Here is a 13124-nt window from a genome sequence, read left to right as displayed (position 1 = left end):
TGGAAATAAATTATTGAGGTATATTGAAAAACCCGGCCGGAATGGACCGATCTCGACAAAAATACTACTCTAAAACTGATGAAATAGACTCCTTGAACTGGTACTATCTTCTAAAATACCTTGAGTATTTTCATTCAGTAATGTTTCAGCACATCTGTGAAACCAGGGCTGTTAGAATGTATAAAAAGATTGGAAATAAATTAATGAAGTATTTTGAAAAACCTGGCCGGAATGGACCGATCTCGACAAAAATACTACTCAAAACTGATGGAAAACACTTGTTGAACTGGCACTATCTCCTAAAATACTTTGAGTATTTTCATTCGGGAATTTTTAAGCACATCTGTGAAACGAGGACTATTAGAATATATTAAAATATTGGAAATAAATTATTCAGGTATATTGAAAAACCTGGCCGAAATGGACCGATGTCGACAAAAACACTACTCTAAAACTGATGAAATAGACTCCTTGAACTGGCACTATCTTCTACAATACTTTGAGTATTTTCATTCGGTAATGTTCTGCACATCTCTGAAACCAGGGCTAGTAGAATATATAAAAATATTGGAAATAAATTAATTAGGTATATTGAAAAACTTGGCCGGAATGGATCGATCTCGACAAAAATACTACTCAAAACTGATGGAATACACTCGTTGAACTTGCACTATCTCCTAAAATACTTCGAGTATTTTCATTCGAATAAATTTCCGCACATCTGTGAAACCAGGGCTATTAAAATATATAAAAATATTGGAAATCAATTAATGAGGTATATTGAAAAACCTTGCCGAAATGGACCGAGCTCGACAAAAATACTACTCTAAAACTGATGGAATAGACTCGTTGAACTGCTACTATCTGCTAAACACTTTGAGTATTTTCATTCGGTAAAGTTTCCGCACATCTATGAAACTAGGGCTATTAGAATATATAAAAATATTGGAAATAAATTATTGAGGTATATTGAAAAACCCGGCCGGAATGGACCGATCTCGACAAAAATACTACTCTAAAACTGATGAAATAGACTCCTTGAACTGGTACTATCTTCTAAAATACCTTGAGTATTTTCATTCAGTAATGTTTCAGCACATCTGTGAAACCAGGGCTGTTAGAATGTATAAAAAGATTGGAAATAAATTAATGAAGTATTTTGAAAAACCTGGCCGGAATGGACCGATCTCGACAAAAATACTACTCAAAACTGATGGAAAACACTTGTTGAACTGGCACTATCTCCTAAAATACTTTGAGTATTTTCATTCGGGAATTTTTAAGCACATCTGTGAAACGAGGACTATTAGAATATATTAAAATATTGGAAATAAATTATTCAGGTATATTGAAAAACCTGGCCGAAATGGACCGATGTCGACAAAAACACTACTCTAAAACTGATGAAATAGACTCCTTGAACTGGCACTATCTTCTACAATACTTTGAGTATTTTCATTCGGTAATGTTCTGCACATCTCTGAAACCAGGGCTAGTAGAATATATAAAAATATTGGAAATAAATTAATTAGGTATATTGAAAAACTTGGCCGGAATGGACCGATCTCGACAAAAATACTACTCAAAACTGATGGAATACACTCGTTGAACTTGCACTATCTCCTAAAATACTTCGAGTATTTTCATTCGAATAAATTTCCGCACATCTGTGAAACCAGGGCTATTAAAATATATAAAAATATTGGAAATCAATTAATGAGGTATATTGAAAAACCTTGCCGAAATGGACCGAGCTCGACAAAAATACTACTCTAAAACTGATGGAATAGACTCGTTGAACTGCTACTATCTGCTAAACACTTTGAGTATTTTCATTCGGTAAAGTTTCCGCACATCTATGAAACTAGGGCTATTAGAATATATAAAAATATTGGAAATTAATTATTGAGGTATATTGAAAAACCTTGCCGGAATGGACCGATCTCGACAAAAATACTACTCTAAAACTGATGGAATAGACTCGTTGAACTGCTACTATTTGTTAAACACATTGAGTATTTTCATTCGGTAAAGTTTCCGCACATCTATGAAACTAGGGCTATTAGAATATATAAAAATATTGGAAATAAATTATTGAGGTATATTGAAAAACCCGGCCGGAATGGACCGATCTCGACAAAAATACTACTCTAAAACTGATGAAATAGACTCCTTGAACTGGTACTATCTTCTAAAATACCTTGAGTATTTTCATTCAGTAATGTTTCAGCACATCTGTGAAACCAGGGCTGTTAGAATGTATAAAAAGATTGGAAATAAATTAATGAAGTATTTTGAAAAACCTGGCCGGAATGGACCGATCTCGACAAAAATACTACTCAAAACTGATGGAAAACACTTGTTGAACTGGCACTATCTCCTAAAATACTTTGAGTATTTTCATTCGGGAATTTTTAAGCACATCTGTGAAACGAGGACTATTAGAATATATTAAAATATTGGAAATAAATTATTCAGGTATATTGAAAAACCTGGCCGAAATGGACCGATGTCGACAAAAACACTACTCTAAAACTGATGAAATAGACTCCTTGAACTGGCACTATCTTCTACAATACTTTGAGTATTTTCATTCGGTAATGTTCTGCACATCTCTGAAACCAGGGCTAGTAGAATATATAAAAATATTGGAAATAAATTAATTAGGTATATTGAAAAACTTGGCCGGAATGGACCGATCTCGACAAAAATACTACTCAAAACTGAAGGAATACACTCGTTGAACTTGCACTATCTCCTAAAATACTTCGAGTATTTTCATTCGAATAAATTTCCGCACATCTGTGAAACCAGGGCTATTAAAATATATAAAAATATTGGAAATCAATTAATGAGGTATATTGAAAAACCTTGCCGAAATGGACCGAGCTCGACAAAAATACTACTCTAAAACTGATGGAATAGACTCGTTGAACTGCTACTATCTGCTAAACACTTTGAGTATTTTCATTCGGTAAAGTTTCCGCACATCTATGAAACTAGGGCTAGTAGAATATATAAAAATATTGGAAATTAATTATTGAGGTATATTGAAAAACCTTGCCGGAATGGATCGATCTCGACAAAAATACTACTCTAAAACTGATGAAATAGACTCCTTGAACTGGTACTATCTTCTAAAATACCTTGAGTATTTTCATTCGGGAATTTTTAAGCACATCTGTGAAACGAGGACTATTAGAATATATATAAAGATTGGAAATAAATTAATGAGGTATATTGAAAGACCTGGCCGAAATGGACCGATCTCGACAAAAATACTACTCTAAAACTGATGGAATAGACTCGTTAAACTGGCACTATCTCCTAAAATACTTTGAGTGCTTTCATTCGGTAATTTTTCCGAACATCTGTAGAACCAGGGCTATTAGAATATATAAAAATGTTGGAAATAAATTGATGAGGTATATTGAAAAACATGTCCGAAATGGACCGATCTCGACAAAAATACTACTCTAAAACTGATGAAATAGACTCCTTGAACTGGCACTATCTTCTACAATACTTTGAGTATTTTCATTCGGTAATGTTCTGCACATCTCTGAAACCAGGGCTATTAGAATATATAAAAATATTGGAAATAAATTGATGAGGTATATTGAAAAACCTCGCCGAAATAGACCGATCTCGACAAAAATACTACTCTAAAACTGATGGAATAGACTCGTTGAACTGCTACTATCTGCTAAACACTTTGAGTATTTTCATTCGGTAAAGTTTCCGCACATCTATGAAAATAGGGCTATGAGAATATATAAAAATATTGGAAATAAATTATTGAGGTATATTGAAAAACCTGGCCGGAATGGACCGATCTCGACAAAAATACTACTCTAAAACTGATGAAATAGACTCCTTGAACTGGTACTATCTTCTAAAATACCTTGAGTATTTTCATTCAGTAATGTTTCAGCACATCTGTGAAACCAGGGCTGTTAGAATGTATAAAAAGATTGGAAATAAATTAATGAAGTATTTTGAAAAACCTGGCCGGAATGGACCAATCTCGACAAAAATACTACTCAAAACTGATGGAATACACTCGTTGAACTGGCACTATCTCCTAAAATGCTTTGAGTATTTTCATTAGGGAATTTTTAAGCACATCTGTGAAACCAGGACTAATAGAATATATAAAAATATTGGAAATAAATTAATGAGGTATATTGAAAAACCTGGCCGAAATGGACCGATCTCGACAAAAATACTACTCTAAAACTGATGGAATAGACTCGTTGAACTGCTACTATCTGCTAAACACTTTGAGTATTTTCATTCGGTAAAGTTTCCGCACATCTATGAAACTAGGGTTATTAGAATATATAAAAATATTGGAAATAAATTATTGAGGTATATTGAAAAACCTGGCCGAAATGGACCGATCTGGAGAAAAATACTACTCTAAAACTGATGAAATAGACTCCTTGAACTGGCACTATCTTCTAAAATACTTTGAGTATTTTCATTCGGCTAAATTTTCGCACATTTGTGAAACCAGGGCTATTAGAATATATAAAAATATTTGAAATCAATTAATGAGGTATATGGAAAAAACTGGCCGGAATGGACCGAGCTCGACAAAAATACTACTCTAAAACTGATGGAATAGACTCCTTGAACTGGCACTATCTTCTAAAATACTTTGAGTGCTTTCATTCGGTAATTTTTCCGAACATCTGTAGAACCAGGGCTATTAGAATATATAAAAATGTTGGAAATAAATTGATGAGGTATATTGAAAAACATGTCCGAAATGGACCGATCTCGACAAAAATACTACTCTAAAACTGATGAAATAGACTCCTTGAACTGGCACTATCTGCTAAACGTTTTGAGTATTTTCATTCGGTAAAGTTTCCGCACATCTATGAATTTAGGGCTATTAGAATATATAAAAATATTGGAAATAAATTAATGAGGTAGATTGAAAAACCTGGCCGAAATGGACTGATCTCGACAAAAATACAACTCTAAAACTGATGGAATAGACTCGTTGAACTGGCACTATCTTCTACAATACTTTGAGTACTTTCATTCGGTAAAGCTTACACACATCTGTGAAACCAGGGCTAGTAGAATATATAAAAATATTGGAAATAAATTAATGAGGTATATTGAAAAACTTGGCCGAAATGGACGGATCTCGACAAAAATACTACTCTAACACTGATGAAATAGACTCCTTGAACTGGCACTATCTCCTAAAATACTTTGAGTATTTTCATTCGGGAATTCTTAAGCACATCTGTGAAACCAGGACTATTCGAATATATAAAAATATTGGAAATAAATTAATGAGGTATATTGAAAAACCTGGCCGAAATGGACTGATCTCGACAAAAATACTACTCTAAAACTGATGGAATAGACTCGTTGAACTGCCACTATCTCCTACAATACTTTGAGTATTTTCATTCGGTGATGTTTCCGCACATCTGTGAAACCAGGGCTATTAGAATATATAAAAATAATGGAAATAAATTAATGAGGTATATTGAAAAACCTGGCGGAAATGGACCGATTTTGACGAAAATACTACTCTAAAACTGATGAAATAGACTCGTTGAACTGGCACTATCTCCTAAAATACTTTGAGTATTTTCATTCGGTAAAGTTTCCACACATCTGTGAATCCAGGGCTATGAGAATATATAAAAAGATTTGAAATCAATAAATGAGGTATATGGAATAACCTGGCCGGAATGGACCGAGCTCGACAAAAATACTACTCTAAAACTGATGGAATAGACTCGTTGAACTGGCACTATCTCCTCAAATACTTGGAGTATTTTTATTCGTTTAAATTTGCGCACATCTGTGAAACCAGGGCTATTAGAATATATAAAAATATTTGAAATCAATTAATGAGGTATATGGAAAAACCTGGCCGGAATGGACCGAGCTCGACAAAAATACTACTCTAAAACTGATGGAATAGACTCGTTGAACTGGCACTATCTCCTCAAATACTTGGAGTATTTTTATTCGTTTAAATTTGCGCACATCTGTGAAACCAGGGCTATTAGAATATATAAAAATATTTGAAATCAATTAATGAGGTATATGGAAAAACCTGGCCGGAATGGACCGAGCTCGACAAAAATACTACTCTAAAACCCTAACCCTAACCCAAAATTGAATATACGTAGAACAAGCTTTTGCGTATCGAATCAGCTGAGAGATGTAAACACCATATAGATGTGATAACGGAATATTGCTACATGAATATGGGAAGTTGACGATGGAGAAATTTAAATCATCCCATTTGTCATAATTATCAGTTAAAATAATAGTGAAATGACCCTCTGATAAGTGAGTATTGATGGCTTAAACTTAATATAGCAGTGTTGGACCATCTTAAAGTGAGTATTCATTGTCACTTAACCCAACAGTTTGGGTTCGGTCTGAAAAGTGAGTATTACATTTTCCGGGGTTAATGTTAAGATTAGAATATTTGACACAGATATTATCATCATGTTTCAGATGTCTGAGTTCTCATTATGAAGAGGAAACAACCTTTAGTTTTGTTTTTTATTACAGATCTGTAGTTACAGTGGGGAGGAACAATCATATAGATTTTACTCAGGATCATACGCATTAGGAGGCCATGTTTTTTCAAGGAGCACAAAATTACCACAGTTACCCAGATTAATACTTACATGATAATGAATGATATAAGAATAACCACATGTTTATAAAAAGTATTTTGTTAGTGTTTATGACCTTGACATCTGACATTGAACATACACATTTGGTATATCTGTAGAACAGGAATTGATATAGACAGGGGTTCATGAAGAACGATACAGAGATCTAACCTAGTAGCAAAGTCTAATGAATCCAGAGACCAAGGCCTTTGACCTTGATCATAATATTCATATTACTTTAGAATTAGGACTGATAAAGACCTGGCATCTTCAAGGAAAGAAATGAAATATGTTGACCACTTCAGCCATAAATTTGTGTTTATATCTTGATTTCAGACCCGGACCTTTGCTTATAACTTGATCGCTTCAAATATACATCATTGTTTATATCTTGACTACTACATACATAAATCTTCGTGTTTATCGTGACCACTCTACACATAAATCTTGGTGTATATATTAACCACTGCATACATAAATCTGTGTGTATATCTTGAAAACTTCAGACATGAATTTTTGTGCATATCTTGACCACTACAGACATAGATCCGTCTGTAAATATTGACCACTACAGACATATATCCGTCTGTATATCTTGACCACTACAGACATGGGTATATTTTGACCATTCCATACATAAATCTTTATGTTTATCGTGACCACTCAAGACATATATCTTTACAACTACGTACTTAAATCTGTGTGTATATATTGATCACTACAGACATAAATCTTAGTGAATATCTTTACCACTACATACATAGGTATCTGTGTATATATTGAGTAAATCTTAACCATTACATACATAAATATGTGTGTATATATTGACCACTACAGACAGTGAAGATGAAGTCCTCTGGACATGTCCATCAGTCGGAGGTCAGCTTCCAGACAGTCGGGGGATGGTCAGGGAAGGAGAGGAGTGAAGTATACCTGTTTTTGTCGGACGGATCCACCAAGATACTTTTACATACAACAGTCAGGTGTGATGGTCAGCTGGACAGGTCAGGCTCTATTAGTTGATAATGCGAAGCCATTCTCTCTTGTTGATTGCATTTTTCTTGCACTTAAGGAAGTTATCTCTTGAGATTTTGAGTACAACTGCGCAGGATGCTACAACTAAGTATTCACTAGTTCAATACTGATCCCATTGGTGCAAATATAGTATACAACTATTGCTGAACCCTATCAATTTGAAAATTGTTATGTCAATTCAAATCTTGAAAGGGTTTGCCAGGGAGTATATTTTGTGGCGGAAGGATTCACTGATCAAAAAGTTCTAATTCTGCATGGTATTACAGTTTCTGTTTCATCCCATTTATCGTCTATTTCTATACCCCTATTCGTGTATTTCAGTTATAATTTATGATACAGGTAGTTGAGACTGACATAGTTCAAATATTGTAATTTATTAAACTTGTTTGATATATTTTTCCAAACAGAACACCGATTCTTAAAAAAGTTTTAATTAATTTACTCGACATTTTGTATAAAAAATCAGTATTCTCGCCAATAATTCAAAAATTTGATGTCCAACCCCCACTTTTTTAGTGGCATTTTAAACTGGAAAAACCAGATCTTAAAATTATGAAATAATTTAGAAATTGACATTACTCCTAATATGTCCTTTTAAACTCTCAATTTTCATATCATGAAGTTTTTCGTATATCAAGTGCACAAAAGGTCATTATTTATTTCCTTAACTAGTATTAATTTATTTTTTCATCGGTAGTGTTAGAGGACATAATTATGTATCTAATTTATGTAATGATTGATTTTTGTTGCTTATGTTGAGTTGACACTAGCAGAAAAAAATCAAGTTTAATTGAATAAATTTTAAGTGCAAGAAGGCCATGTTTAGAACACTGCAGCTCAATAACAAGTGTTGGGACCCAAGTTTTTCTGTTTAATTTCCTAACTCTCCTTCAATGTAGAAATCAAAAATACACTTCCCAAAAAATTGACATTACTCCAAATGTCAGGTGTGAATCTCTTTAATTGAATTAAAATCTAGATTAGAAAGAGCGTAGGTTTAGTACAGCATGATTGGACTAAAGCGCATTGTGAAAAAGTCACGTTTTATATATAAGATTTTAAATTGTAGTGACTCTGTAATGTTCTTGTATTTATTTACATGTTTATGCTAAGTTTTCCCTAGAGTTATTTTCCTTTACATCTACAAGCGTTATTTTCCCTGATAATGTGAATTAGTTATCTTTCTTTTTTAAAAGAGTTAATGTTCCTTACTTCCTGTTTACTTGTTTTGGGTGTGACCCACACCACTCACCGTTCACTCTGAGCTCCTCAGATTTTCATCCGTATGCAGGCACACAGTGTAAGTACATTGTGATATTTGTGCATATTTATTGTTGTATATATCATTACAATGTTTATTATTTGCTATTAGTAGGAATTTAGACTGTATCAGTAATACTCTCATTCACTCTTAAAAGTATGGAAAACCATTATTGTCATAAACTTAATATGTATAAAAGTACGGTTCTAACAATTTTCTATGGAAAGCCATGTGTGTTATAAATACATAGTTTGGACTTATATTGTTACTTTTGATAGTCCTTCAGCCTTTATTATTATAATTACCAATTTGTCATATGTTTCATTGTATTCAATAGCTATTATATATGTTCTGTGAATCAATTAGTAATTAGAACATGTTTCTTTGTTTCAGTCTTTTACCACACACACACTCATACATGTACATGGTTTAGGACTAGTACCACTTAGAAAGGAATAAAGTCTACAGAATTCCACTGACATCTTTGTGAAGTTTTATACATGTACAGTATCATGGTTATACTATCTGCGAACGAATGGGCAGAATAGACTCCGACCACAGAATATAGTGACTAAGACCACAGATTGTAAAGACTCAGATTACGGGTTGTAATGGTTCAGATTACAGAAATTATTGACTCTGACACAAATATTAGTGACTCAGACCACAGAGATAAGTAACTTAGACCACAAATTATAGTGACTCAGACCACAAAGTATAATGACTCAGACCACAGAGACTAGTGACTCAGACCACAAAGTATAATGACTCAGACCACAGAGACTAGTGACTCAGTCAACAGATACTAGTGATTCAGACCACAGAGATAAGTAACTCAAAAACAAACAAATTATAGTTACTCAGACCACAAAGTATAATGACTTAGACCACAGAGACTAGTGACTCAGACCACACAGTATAATGACTCAGACCACAGAGACTAGTGATTCAGACCACAGAGATAAGTAACTAAAAAACAAACAAATTATAGTGACTTAGACCACAAATTATAGTGACTCGGGCCATAGACTAAGATCATACATTTTAGTGATTCAGACTGCATCTTCTCACTGTTAATGCTTATGATTGTATTAACAGAGCCTTAGAGTCAGTCACCCAGTAATCCGAGTCGTATCTGGACAAGTCCCGTCTGAAGTGTCAGTCTTCATCAACAACGTACAACAAGTGGTCAGACTCCAGAACTCCCCAGTTAACTTAAAAAATCTGGATAACTAAAAACTCTCCATCTAGCCAAAACCTCCAATTACCTAAAAAAAATCCGGATATATAAAAACTCTCCATATAGCCAAAAACTCCCAATTAAGTAATAAAATCCAGGTGGCTAAAACTCTCCATATAGCCAAAAAGTCCAATTAACTAATAAAATTCAAGTAAATAAATATACTCAATGTAACTAAACATTTCACAGGTTACTAGAAATTCTCCGAGTAACAACAAACTTCAGATAATCAAAAACTCTCCATGTAGCCAAAAACTCGAATTAACTAAAAAAAAAATACAGGTAACTAACAATTCTCGAGGCAACTAAACACTTTCCAGATTACTTTAAATTCTCCAAGTAATGTATAACTCCAGGTAACTAAAAATCCCCAGGTAATTAAAAACTCTAGGTTACTAAAACACTTTCAGGTAACCAAAAACTCAACTGGCAAGTAATACCTCTTCTGGTAACCAAAAACAATCCAGGTAACTAAAATTTCCCAAGTTTACTACACATTATCCAAGTATCTTAAATTTTCAAGGGAAATAAAACCTATAAGGCTCGCTTCGGGTGTGACCGGTCGATAGGGGATGCTTACTCCAAACCATGATGTATTCAGGGGTCCGTGTTTGCTCAATTATCTATTTTGTATTGCTTATAGGAGTTTTGAGATTGATCACTGTTCATTATATTCGCCTTTCATGTAGGCAATTAAAAATTCCAGGTACTGACGAAAAACTCCCTAAGTTACGAAAACCGCCCCAGGTTACAAAACTCTCCAAGTTAATAAAAGACCCAAGTAACTTAAATTTTCCGTGTAACTTAAAACTCACCAAGTTTTCAAAAACCCTCTAGGTTGCTCAAAACTCCCCATGCAATTAAAAAAACTCTCATGTAACTAAAACTCCCCATGTAACTAAAAACTAACAATGTAACTAACAACTATCCATGTAACTAAAATCTCTCCAGGTAACTAAAAGTTCCAGCAACTAAAACGCTGCACAATGTAACTAAAAACTCTTCATGAAACTAAAAACTCTCCAGGTAACTAAAACTCCTCATGTAACTAAAAACTTTCCAGGTAACTAAATCTCCTGGTAACTAAAACTCTCCAGGTAACTAGACTTCCCCATGTAAATACAAACTCACCATGTAACTAAAAAATCACCTAGTAGCTACATGCTCCTCAAGTAACTATAAACTCCAGGCAACAAAAAAATCTCCTGGTAACTAAAATTCCTCAAGTTACTAAAATTTCCCAATGTAACGAAAGTTATATCTGTTGTAGGTACTGATTTAATAATTCTGACTATATTTAGGTATTGATTACATACAAACTATGATGCCGGTACTGATTAAATATTGACTATGTTGTAGGTACTGATTACATATTCAATATGTTATTGGTACAGATTAGATATTCACTATGTTGTAGGTACTGATTAGATATTCATTATGTTGTATGTACTGATTAGATACTCACGATGTTGTAGGTATTCATTATATATTCACTATTCTGTAGGAACTTCTTAGATATTAAATATGCTGTCGGTATTGACTAGATATTCACTATGTTGTAGGTACTGATTAGATACTGACTATGTTGTAGGTACTGATTAGATACTCACTATGTTGTAGATACTGGTTAGACATTCACAATGTTATAGGTACTGATTACAATAATACTATGTTGTTGGTACTGATTAGATATTCACTATGTTGTCGGTATTGACTAGATATTAACTATGTTGTAGGTATTGACTAGATATTCACTATGTTGTAGGTACTGATTGCATACTCACTATGTTGTAGGTACTGATTAGATACTCACTATGTTGTAGATACTGGTTATATACTGACTATGTTGTAGGGAGTTATTAGATATTCACTATCTTGTAGCTAATGATTAGATTTTCACAATGTTTTGGTTCTGATTAGATATTCACATCATGTATGTCATCACAATATGTCGAGTGTAACCAGTGGTAATATATCATATACACTCCATACCCTCATCGCTGTTCTACCATGTTACTGTATATTGTGTATTGATTTCCTGAAGAAAAATGTGATACTTATTCCGTTTGGAGAAAACGGAATTTCAGGCCAAGATCCAGTAATGGACGATGTTGCTTTCCGGAGATTTCGTCTACGTCACCGAACCTTTGGACCAACTTTTTCAATCGTTAGAATTGATATACACCGTAGCTTAGAATTATGTGGCGGAGGATCGAGATACCTAGATCGGAACTCTAGTTATTGTAGAGCTGATCCAGAGGTTCGAAGAAGGATAACCATAAACAAGGACTTTGCTTTGACAGATCTGGTAACAAGTGAACTTACGCTGACTTATTGTGTTTTTTCTGTATTTCATTTACTACATCAGATATAAATTCTGTGAACAATGAAGTCAACATCTGTATCTCCATCGCCTTATGTCTCGTTGACATTCCCTACGTCTGTTTCGGAGTTTGTTGGCATTGTTTATCTTGCAAAAAAATATGTGCAGTTGTACAATCTTCATTGATGTCACTGTGATGAAATTGAATGAATGTTCAATTTTACTGTAACACCTCCTTTAGTTAATCAATCAGATCATTGGGGACGTCTGTAAAGTAGTAGTGCGGTCAATTACATACACAGGGAATGTAGATGGTGTAAAATTCACAAGTGTGTGGTTGACCATTTTAAACATTCAATGCTTCGCGTAAAGTTTGATAAGCAAAGGTACATAACGCACATCCCGTATATCAAGTACTGTATGCCAACATGACTTCCCCCAAGTCAGATATGATTTTCGCGGGTTAACAAGTGAGAATCATTTCGTGTTTGCACTTCGTCCAAAACATCAGGTTGGTTTTTTGTGTACCCTTCATCATCAACTTCCATTAGAATGACAATTTCTCATAATGATCATTGTTTAGCTGACAAAGTCAAT

The sequence above is a fragment of the Ostrea edulis genome, chromosome 4 (genome assembly GCF_947568905.1).
Source record: "Ostrea edulis chromosome 4, xbOstEdul1.1, whole genome shotgun sequence".
Classification (NCBI taxonomy): domain Eukaryota; kingdom Metazoa; phylum Mollusca; class Bivalvia; order Ostreida; family Ostreidae; genus Ostrea; species Ostrea edulis.
This window is presented reverse-complemented; position numbering follows the sequence as displayed.